The sequence below is a fragment of the Triticum urartu genome, chromosome 7 (genome assembly GCF_003073215.2).
Source record: "Triticum urartu cultivar G1812 chromosome 7, Tu2.1, whole genome shotgun sequence".
NCBI lineage: Eukaryota > Viridiplantae > Streptophyta > Magnoliopsida > Poales > Poaceae > Triticum > Triticum urartu.
In genome coordinates this window covers 17,753,367-17,765,678 of record NC_053028.1, presented here as the reverse complement: position 1 = coordinate 17,765,678, position 12,312 = coordinate 17,753,367, and positions in this window count along the sequence as shown.

Sequence of the window (12,312 nt, the reverse complement as noted above, 5' to 3'; positions counted from 1 at the left end):
TCTTCTTCGCAGCATTTTGCTTGTTTGTCGCCGACATCTTCTTACTCTTTTCTGATGTCTTGTGGGCCACAAATGCGGGCCAGTGATCTCTGATCTTCTCATATCTGCCCTTGAATTCTGGTGTCTCATTATTTTCGACAAACTTATTCAGCTCTTTCTTCCACCTCCTGAATAGTTCTGCCATCCTCTTCAGAGCAAAAGACTTGATTAATTTCTCTTTAACTGGGCTCTCTGGATTTTCCTCAGGCGGTAGGGTGAAATTTGACTTCAGCTCAGTCCAAAGATCATTTTTCTGCATATCATTGACGTAAGACACCTCAGGGTCTTCTGTAGCTGGCTTAAACCATTGCTGGATGCTTATCAGGATCTTGTCCCTAACCAGAACCCCGCACTGAGCAACAAATGCGCTCTTTGTCCGGAGGGGTTCAATAGGTTGGCCGTCGGGCGCGATTGCTATGATCTCAAACTTTTCATCCGAGCTCAACTTTTTCTTCGGGCCTCGTCTCTTTACCGAAGTTGTGCTCGATTCGGAGGGCTAGAAAAAAGAACAAAGACTTAATTAATATGTGTACATACCAAAACAATGAAGAGAAGAAGAAAGGAATAGGGAGAAAAGAGAAAATAGAATATATCTATTTTCTCTTTTCTCCTATTCCTTTCTTCTTCTCTCTTCTTTTTCTTCTTTTTTCTTCTTCTTATTTATTTCTCCTCTTCATTTCGATAGAGGAAACCCTAAATAGCTAGCAAGTATCATGGGTGTGAGATACATGTGGACTTCGGTGTCGGACACTACATCCACGTCCCACAAGTGACGTGGGCGTCGAAGCCCGCGCCTTGTGATGTGGGTGTAGTGTCCGACAGACGGTACATGTATCTCACACCGACGATACTTTCTATTAGGTTTCTCCTCTACGCTCCTCGACCTCTCGACGACCCTCGTTCCCGATAAAAAAGAGAGAAGAAGAAGAAAGAAGAAAAGAAAGAATAGAGGAGAAGACTTCCTTCTTCCTCTCCTCTTCTTCTCCCTCTTCTTCCCCTTCTTCCTCGCCTCTCTCATGAATGTCCGATGTTCTCGAACCCCCCCACGTGTCAAGAAAAAAAAGAAGAAAAAAAAGAGGAGAAGAAGAAAGGAATAGTGGAGAAAAAGAGAAAAATTTCTTCTATTTTCTCTTCTTCTCCACTATTCCTTTCTTCTTCTCCCTTCTTTTCCTTCTTTTTTCTTCTTCTTATTTATTTCTCCTCTTCTTTTCCTCTCCTCTTCTTCTTTCTTTCCTCTTCTTATTTTCTTCTTTCCTATCCTTCTTTTTCTAAAATTGTAACTTTTGCATATATAAAACTTTTCTAAAATTGTAACTTTCTATATAAAACTTTCCTATCGGGAAGGGGAGAAGATCGAAGAAAAAAAAGAAAAAAAAGAGGAGAAGAAGAAAGGAATAGAGGAGAAGAAGAAAAAATAGAAAAATTTTTTTCTATTTTTTCTTCTTCTCCTCTATTCCTTTCTTCTTCTCCTCTCCTTTTCTTCCTCTCCTCTTCTTCTCCTTTTTCCTCTTCTTTTTTTCTCCTCTTCTTCCCGACCCTCGCCCCCTCGAACACTTGGCGACCCTCGACCCTCTACCCTAGCTAGTTCCCGACCTAGCTTGTCGAAGTTATCTGGTACACACATATACATACATACACATATACACTACACACATGCATACATACACATACATACACATACATATACATATCTGCATGCACACACAATACACTGCACACACATACACATACATACACATATATATACACTACACACATGCATACATATATCTCAAAAAAATTAACAGAGGCGGGCGGCGGCGCGGCAAGCGAAGCGCGCCAGGCGGCGGCGTCGAGGCAGAACACGACGGGCGGCGGCGGCGAACCAGTGGCGGCGCGGCAAGCGGAGCACGTACGGGCAGAGCACGGCGGGCAGCGGCGTCGGGGCGCGGCAAGAGCACGGCGGCAACGGCGTCGGGGCAGCGGCTGGCGGTGGTGGCAGGGCGCGGCGGGGGGAGAGCAGGAGAGGAGGGGAACGGCACGGCGGCTCACAGTGGGAGCGGGCCGGGAAGGCGTCGGGGTAGGGCTCGACGGCGGCGGCGAGGACGGCGAAGTGGAGCAGCCTGACGGCGTCGGGGCAGGGCTCGGCGGTGGCGGAGGCGACGATGAGGGGCAGGGCTCGGCGGCGGCGACGGCGACGAGGAGGACGAGCAGCCTGGCGGCGTCGGCGATGGGGAATGGAGCAGTTGGCGAAAATTTCGCAAGGGTTGGCTTATAATGCCCCTCTTTGGTCCCGGTTGGTGCCACGAACCGGGACCAAAGGCCAATTTTCAGCAGCCCAAAGGGCGGGAAGCGGCGGCCTTTGGTCCCGGTTGGTGGCACCAACCGGGACTAAAGGGGGGCATTGGTCACGGTTGGTGCCACGAACCGGGACCAATGCCCCCTTTAGTCCCGGTTGGTGCCACCAACCGGGACCAATGCCCTTGTGCGCCCCGCGCCCAAAAGTTTAGTCCCACATCGCTAGCTGAAGGGCGCCGGCACTGGTTTATAAGCGCTGCTCTGCCGCCCCATTCGAGCTCCTCTCTAATGCAGGTTTTCGGGCCTAAACTTGCTACTGCCTGTGGGCCTATTGGGCCTCTGCGGGCCTGAATCCTGGCCCATGTAGGGTTTCTAGTCGTATTCAGGCCGTGGAGGCCCAGTAGGTGGCATTTTTTTTTGGATTTTTCTTTTTTATTTCTACTTTTTTTGGTTTTCTATTTTTTTATTTCTACTTAAAACTAAATACTTCAAGTTTTTTAGTGATTTCTTTTTGCTTTTAGGTCACAAAAATTATAAACTTTCTGTTAGTGCCATTAGTTTTAAATTTTGAATAGTTTAAATTTGAATTTTTAAAAATTTGTGTGAATCACTAGTTTATGAATAACTTTACTATAAAAATAGAATTTTTTTCTATTTATTTTTTATTTATACTTACAACTAAATTCTTATAGTTTTTTAGTGATTTCTTTTTGATTTTAGGTCACAAAAATTATAAACTTTCTGTTAGTGCCATTAGTTTTAAAATTTTGAATAGTTTAAATTGGAATTTTATAAAATTTGTGTGAATCACTAGTTTATGAATAACTTTACTATAAAAATAGATTTTTTTTTCTTCTTTGCTATTTATTTTTTATTTATACTTACAATTAAATACTTATAGTTTGATTTTAGGTCACAAATATTATATTCTTTTTGCTATTGAAGAATATTATAGTTTTATTTTAGTTGATCATAACATAATATTTTAATTGATTGTTTTTATTTTCATAAAAGTTTTGTAGTTCATTCTGTTTGCTATTAATTCATTCTTTGAGCTAAATGACTCCGAAATTGGAAAGCATTTCAAAATGAACTCTGAAAAGGTTGAAAGTTGGCATGGTATCATCATTTCACCCACATAGCATGTTCCAAAAAGTAGAGAGGGTTACGACAAAAACTTGATGCACTTCGTGTACAAAATGGACAATCACTTTCGAAGTATCAAAGTTTCGAACCATAAGACATGAAAGCATTTCAAATGAACTCTGAAAAAGTTGAAAGTTGGGATGGTATCATAATTTCACCCACATAGCATTTGCTTATTGCGGGAGAAAGTCTTCACTTTTTCTTCGCTTGTGTCATTTGCTTATTGCGCCGTAACCATGGATAATCTTCATTGTTTATCAGGATGCTTGGGTCAGCCTTGACATTGAAGGGAGGAATTTCATGAAACTTTTCATAATCTTCAGACATGTCTGTCTTGCCGTCCACTCCCAGGATGTCCCTTTTTCCTGAAAGAACTATGTGGCGCTTTGGCTCATCGTATGATGTATTCGCTTCCTTATCTTTTCTTTTTCTCGGTTTGGTAGACATGTCCTTCACATAGATAACTTGTGCCACATCATTGGCTAGGACGAACGGTTCGTCAGTGTACCTAAGATTTTTCAGATCCACTGTTGTCATTCCATACTGTGGGTCTACCTGTACCCCGCCGCCTAACAGATTGACCCATTTGCACTTAAACAAAGGGACCTTAAAATCAGGTCCGTAGTCAAGTTCCCATATGTCCACTATGTAACCATAATATGTGTCCTTTCCGCTCTCGGTTGCTGCATCAAAGCGGACACCGCTGTTTTGGTTGGTGCTCTTTTGATCTTGGGCGATCGTGTAAAATGTATTCCCATTTATCTCGTATCCTTTGTAAGTCAATATAGTCAAAGATGGTCCCCTGGACAACAAGTACAACTCATCACAAACAGTGTTGTCACCTCTGAGACGTGTTTCTAACCAACTGCTGAAAGTCCTGATGTGTTCACATGTAATCCAGTCGTCGCATTGCTCCGGGTGTTTGGAGCGCAGACTGTTCTTGTGTTCATCGACATACGGGGTCACCAAGGTAGAGTTCTGTAGAACTGTGTAGTGTGCTTGAGACCAAGAATATCCGTCCCTGCATATTATTGAGTCTCTTCCAAGAGTGCCTTTTTCAGTCAGTCTCCCCTCATACCGCGATTTAGGGAGACCTATCTTGTTAAGGCCAGGAATGAAGTCAACACAAAACCCGATAACATCCTCTGTTTGATGGCCCATGGAGATGCTTCCTTCTGGCCTAGCGCGGTTACGGACATATTTCTTTAGGACTCCCATGAACCTCTCAAAAGGGAACATATTGTGTAGAAATATGGGCCCCAGGATGACAATCTCGTCGACTAGATGAACTAGGACGTGCGTCATGATATTGAAGAAGGATGGTGGGAACACCAGCTCGAAACTGACAAGACATTGCGCCACATCACTCCTTAGCCTTGGTACGATTTCTGGATCGATCACCTTCTGAGAGATTGCATTGAGGAATGCACATAGCTTCACAATGGCTAATCGAACATTTTCCGGTAGAAGCCCCCTCAATGCAACCGGAAGCAGTTGTGTCATAATCACGTGGCAGTCATGAGACTTTAGGTTCTGAAACTTTTTCTCTGGCATATTTATTATTCCCTTTATATTCGACGAGAAGCCAGTCGTGACCTTCATACTGAGCAGGCATTCAAAGAAGATTTCTTTCTCTTCTTTCGTAAGAGCGTAGCTGGCAGGACCTTTATACTGCTTCGGAGGCATGCCGTCTTTTTCGTGCAAACGTTGCAGGTCCTCTCGTGCCTCAGGTGTATCTTTTGTCTTCCCATACACGCCCAAGAAGCCTAGCAGGTTCACGCAAAGGTTCTTCGTCACGTGCATCACGTCGATTGAGGAGCGGACCTCTAGGTCTTTCCAGTAGGGTAGGTCCCAAAATATAGATTTCTTCTTCCACATGGGTGCGTGTCCCTCAGCGTCATTCGGAACAGCTAGTCCACCGGGACCCTTTCCAAAGATTACGTAGTGTAAATCATTGACCATAGCAAGCACGTGAACACCGGTGCGCATGGCGGGCTTCTTCCGGTGATCTGCCTCGCCTTTGAAATGCTTGCCTTTCTTTCGACATTGATGGTTGGTCGGAAGAAAACGACGATGGCCCAGGTACACATTCTTCCTGCATTTGTCCAGGTATATACTTTCAGTGTCATCTAAACAGTGCGTGCATGCGTGGTATCCTTTGTTTGTCTGTCCTGAAAGGTTACTAAGAGCAGGCCAATCGTTGATGGTCACGAACAGCAACGCCTTAAGGTTAAATTCCTCCTGTCTGTGCTCATCCCACGTACGTACACCGTTTCCATTCCACAGCTGTAAAAGTTCTTCACTAATGGCCTTAGGTACACATCAATTTCGTTGCCGGGTTGCTTAGGGCCTTGGATGAGAACTGGCATCATAATGAACTTCCGCTTCATGCACATCCAAGGAGGAAGGTTATACATACATAGAGTCACGGGCCAGGTGCTGTGATTGCTGCTCTGCTCCCCGAAAGGATTAATGTCATCCGCGCTTAAAGCAAACCATACATTCCTTGGGTCCTTTGCAAACTCATCCCAGTACTCTCTCTCGATTTTTCTCCACTGCGACCCGTCAGCGGGTGCTCTCAACTTCCCATCTTTCTTTCGGTTCTCACTATGCCATCGCATCAACTTGGCATGCTCTTCGTTTCTGAACAGACGTTTCAACCGTGGTATTATAGGAGCATACCACATCACCTTCGCAGGAACCCTCTTCCTGAGGGGCTCGCCGTCAACATCACCAGGGTCATCTCGTCTGATCTTATACCGCAACGCACCGCATACCGGGCATGCGTTCATATCCTTGTATGCACCGCGGTAGAGGATGCAGTCATTAGGGCATGCATGTATCTTCTCCACCTCCAATCCTAGAGGGCATACGACCTTCTTTGCTGCGTATGTACTGTCGGGCAATTCGTTATCGTTTGGAAGCTTCTTCTTCAATATTTTCAGTAGCTTCTCAAATCCTTTGTCAGCCACAGCATTCTCTGCCTTCCACTGCAACAATTCCAGTATGGTACCGAGCTTTGTGTTGCCATCTTCGCAATTGGGGTATAACCCTTTTTTGTGATCCTCTAACATGCTATCGAACTTCAGCTTCTCCTTTTGACTAATGCATTGCGTCCTTGCATCGACAATGACCCGGCGGAGATCATCATCATCGGGCACATCGTCTGGTTCCTCTTGATCTTCAGCAGCTTCACCCGTGGCAGCATCATTGGGCACATCGTCTGGTTCCTCTTGATCTTCACCAGCTCCCCCCGTTGCAGCATCACTGTATTCAGGGGGCACATAGTTGTCATCGTACTCTTCTTCTTCGCCGTCTTCCATCATAACCCCTATTTCTCCGTGCCTCGTCCAAACATTATAGTGTGGCATGAAACCCTTGTAAAGCAGGTGGGAGTGAAGGATTTTCCGGTTAGAGTAAGACCTCATATTCCCACATTCAGTGCATGGACAACACATAAAACCATTCTGCTTGTTTGCCTCAGCCGCATCGAGAAATTCATGCACGCCCTTAATGTACTCGCGGGTGTGTCTGTCACCGTACATCCATTGCCGGTTCATCTGCGTGCATTATATATAATTAAGTGTCCAAATTAATAGAAGTTCATCATCACATTAAAACCAAAGTGCATACATAGTTCTCATCTAACAACATATAGCTCTCCAGAGCATCTAATTAATTAAACCATACATTGAAACTATGTAAAACATTTCAATGCGAAAACAAATGCGATCATAATCGCAATCAAGGTAACAATTGATCCAACGGCATAATGATACCAAGCCTCAGTATGAATGGCATATTTTCTAATCTTTCTAATCTTCAAGCGCATTGCATCCATCTTGATCTTGTGATCATCGACGACATCCGCAACATGCAACTCCAATATCATCTTCTCCTCCTCAATTTTTTTATTTTTTCATTCAACAAATTGTTTTCTTCTTCAACTAAATTTAACCTCTCAACAATAGGGTCGGTTGGCATTTCCGATTCACATACATCCTAGATAAATAAAATCTATGTCACGTTGGTCGGCATAATTTTCATAAACAATAAATGAACCAATAGTTATGAAGATAATATACATACCAAATCCGAATCATAGACAGGACGAGGGCCGACGGGGGCGGATACCAAAACCATCGCACTATATAAGATGCAATAATAAATGTAAGAAAATGATACAAGTATCTATCTAAACAGACAAGTAAGAATATTTTTCCTTTCAGAAAGAAGATAAGAACAAGAGGCTCACCACGGTGGTGTCGGTGATGAGATCAGCGCGGGTGATCGACGGCGGTGAAGACGGGGACGGGGCGTGACGGACCGGTAAATCTAGACAAATCTCGAGGAAAATGGAGCTTGGAGGTCGAGCTTTGAGAGGAGAAAGTTTAAGTAGTGTGGCTCGGGCATTCCATCGAACACCTCATGTGCATAGGAGGTGAGCTAGAGCACCACAAACCCCTCCCCTTGCCGGCCAGAGAAAAACAGAGCACTGGAGTGCTCTGCTCGCGGGCGAGGGTATATATAGGCACCTCATTGGTCCCGGTTTATGGCAAGAACCGGGACTAAAGGGGAGCCTTTGGTCCCGATTCAGGCCACCAACCGGGACCAATGGTGGTGGGCCAGGAGCGAGGCCCATTGGTCCCGGTTCGTCCCACCAACCGGGACCAAAAGGTCCAGACGAACCGGGACCAATGGCCCACGTGGCCCGGCCGGCCCCCTGGGCTCACGAACCGGGACCAATGCCCACATTAGTCCCGGTTCTACACTGAACCGGGACTAATGGGCTGAGCCGGCCTGGACCATAGCCCTGTTTTCTACTAGTGATTGCTTGCATTAGATTAGTGTAGATGTTACTGCTTTCAGTTAATCCTATACTGCTGCATAGCTTGTCATTGTTGCTACAACTGTTGATACCTTACCTGCAATCCTAAATGCTTTGTATAGGATGCTAATTTATCATCAATGGCCATACATTCTTGTCCATCTGCCATGCTATACTATCGGGCCGTGATCACTCGGGAGTTGATCACGGGTATATACCTATACTTTATACATGATGCATGTGATGACTAAAGTCGGGTTGGCTCGAGGAGTACCCACGAGTGATTCACGGATTGGGGGGCTGAAAGGACCTTTGTCCCGACGACCCTCTGGGTGGATCTTTGTGGCGGAGTGACAGGGCAGGTTGAAACCACCTAGGAGAGAGGTGGGCCTGGCCCTGGTCGGTGTTCGCGGTGTCTTCAAGATAACACGTTTAACGAGATCTTGGTATTTGATCTGAGTCTGCCTACTGGCCTATACACACTAACCATCTACGCGGGGACAGTTATGGGCACTCGACGTCGTGGTATCAGCCGAAGCCTTCGTGACGTCAGCGACTGAGTGGCGCGCGCCGAATTGGACCGTAAGCCTGCTCTTGTATTAAGGGGGCTAGTTCTGCTTCCGGCCACGTTCGCAACGTGCAGGTGTGCAAAGGGCGATGGGCCCAGACCCCTGCGCCATAGGATTTAGACTGGCGTGCTGACCTCTTTGTTGTGCCTAGGTAGGGCTGCGACGTGTTGATCTTTCGAGGCCGGGCATGACCCAGAAAAGTGTGTCCGGCCAAATGGGATCGAGCGTGTTGGGTTATATGGTGCACCCCTGCAGGGAAGTTAAACTATTCGAATAGCCGTGATCTTCGGTAACAGGACGACTTGGAGATGTACCTTGACCTTATGACAACTAGAACCGGATACTTAATAAAACACACCCTTCCAAGTGCCAGATACAACCGGTGATCGCTCTCTCACAGGGCGACGAGGGAAGGATCATCGGTTAGGGTTATGCTATGCGATGTTACTTGGTGAACTTACCTTTTGCTCTCTTCTGCATGCTGCAAGATGGAGGTGGCCAGAAGCGTAGTCTTCGATAGGACTAGCTATCCCCCTCTTATTCCGGCATTCTGCAGTTCAGTCCATATATGATACCCTTATTCCTTTTGATACCGATGCATACATATGTAGTGTAGCTCCTTGCTTGCGAGTACTTTGGATGAGTACTCACGGTTGCTTTTCTCCCCCTTTTTTTCCCTTTCCTATACCCGTTTGCTGCGACCAGACGTTGGAGTCCAAGAGTCAGACGCCACTGTCGATGACGACTACTACTACTCGGGAGGTGCCTACTACTACGTGCAGCACGCTGACGACGACCAGGAGTAGCTTAGGAGGATCCCATGCAGGAGGCCTGCGCCTCTTTCGATCTGTATCCCAGTTTGTGCTAGCCTTCTTAAAGCAAACTTGTTTAACTTATGTCTGTACTCAGATATTGTTGCTTTCGCTGACTCGTCTACGATCAAGCTCTTGTATTCGAGCCCTCGAGGCCCCTGGCTTGTAATATGATGCTTGTATGACTTATTTTATTTGTAGAGTTGTGTTGTGATATCTTCGCGTGAGTCCCTGATCTTGATCGTACACGTTTGCGTGTATGATTAGTGTATGATCAAATCGGGGGCGTCACATCTTTGGACGAGCATAAGATTTTTGCAATAATTTTGGCTTTTGTCCTCGAAGTTTCAAGTAGACGGAATAATGTAGGCTGTCCAATATCCATGTCATGCCAGCACTTGTCCCAATTGATTGACCACAGGACATCTCAATCAAAAGATCCTCCTTCCCCGTCTTACAAAGAAGAAAGAACTTGTGCAAGACGGACACACACGCGCACGAAAAATTCAGCTTGGGAACTTGTTGGGTTCTTCCCCTCTTGCTTGCAACGGCCAGCGTCCGCATGGCATGTCGGCATGTGGATGTGGGTTTTGGTGGTGGCGGCAGCTTCCTCGGTCCTCCGCAGCAGCCATCCAATTCCAATCCAACATCAGAGACGTGTTCCATCAGCTAATTGATCAAGTGGCCATTCAATAGTTGACCCACTTGGGCCAAGTTGCTTCTCCACCGTAAACCTTTGCACGGTGGCTGTACCTAGCTGGCTACATCCTCCTCCTGGATCTCAAGTCTTAGTTTTCCCACGTTGTTCGTTCCTGAATCATCACCTGCCGGAGTCATGATGACCCAGTGATTCGCCTCTATTTTGCTCTGCTCAATCAATATAACTCACCCGTGCCCCCCTCGCGTCGCTCCCCCCGCGAGCGACCGAGGGGGCAACCCTAGCCGCCGGCGCCTCAGGTCCCCCCGCCCCTCTTCTCCCCTCGCCGCCGCCGATCCACGCCGCCGAGCAAAGCCCGGTAGGTGCTGGCGGCGGCGAGGCCCCATCTCCTCCTCGCGCGAGGGCTCGACGCTGGTGGGCGTCCTCGGGCGGCGGCGGCGCGTTCATCCGGGGCGCGGCGGCGCGCATGTAGGTCCAGCGGTGGTGCTACGGTGCCTCGTCCTACGCGTGGAGGGCCGGACACGGCGGGGGCTGCAGGATCACCCGGAGGCGACAGGGGCGACTTCGGTGTTGGATCCGCGAGCAGCAGGTAGGGCGGTGCCCCTTGCCTGTGCGGCGGCGGCCAGATCCATGGCGGGCATGGTGCTCTTCCCCTCGGTGGAGTCTATGTCTGGAGATGGGCGTCGGAAGCCGCAGATCTGGCGTGGCAACCGGTGGCGTGTGGAGTGCCGGAGAGGGGCGGCTGGAGGCTCCATGCCGGCGTGCCGACGGCGACTTTGGTCTTCACGGCGAAGCTCCATTCGGTTTCAGTCAGCTGCGAGATCGGGGGGGGGGGGGGGGGGTAAACCCTAGATCTGGGTCCTACCGGATCGGACGATGATGGGACCTTCGATGTCGTTGTCCCTCCTAGGGGCATCGTTTTGGAGCACGTGTTGGCTGGAGGGGACAAGAGGAGGAGCGGTGTTACATCTACCGCAAGCCCGACGGCGGATCCTAGCGGCATGGCGCCGCGGAGGTTCGGCGATGGGCGCGTATTGGAGATGGACTCGCGCAGGAGGAGGAAGCTATCTGGCGTCATGGTGGCGTTGATGGCAGAGAGGCCTAGAAAGGTCAATGCATTGGTTCTACTCTGAGGATGGACTGAGGGAGATGGAGGTGACGGCCCTTGCAGCGTGCGGTGCTCACTGGGAGTGTGCCAGACCGGTGTGGGACCCAATTCAGGTAGTGGCTTTGATGGGACACCCGGCTTTAGATGTTAGACTTTGGTGCGATGTAGCAACGGTGTTGCCAAGATGGTGGCTTCAGGCTTATTGATGTATCACCTTGTATGGTCTTTGTGAATCTCTATTCCTAATGGAGCAGTTGGTAGTCTCGCTTCCAGGTTTTTTTCGTCCCACCACTTACGTCCGGTTTTTTTCCGTAGGTTAACCGTCGTAGATTTTTTCGTCGCCTCCCCCACTTCATCGGTTTATTTTCACTTCACCCTCTCACACAACGAAAAAAACTGAACAGATCAGAACTTTCCATACTAACGCAAATTATTTAGTAATGTCTTTATGTAAAAGAATCAATTACAATCAATCTCTAAAGATCAAATCTAAATTAATTAATCTTCATAACGTTTGTTTCCTTCCGAATCACGTCCATAACTTTCCTTCCTTGTTTGGGCAGAAACTGTCTGGTAGCAGAGATTAGGAAGCTTCCTATGAGTGTAGTAATAGGAAGTATTCTTTTTCTTGATGATTCGTTTCCATGCATGATGATAGTAAATTAGGCCAACATTCACCACTATTTATCAACGTCATCAATCGTATCCATTCCTACCAGTTTTAATGGAATCTGCTCGCTATGTCTTTTTTAAGGGGATCCGCTCGCTAAGTCGTCGTCGCACGTTATTTTCACAAGCAATTCCCCTAAAAAAGGCGTGGGTATTGGTAGTTGAACGCCCGCTAGGTTTTCCGCCTGTCCCATCCTCGCGCTGTG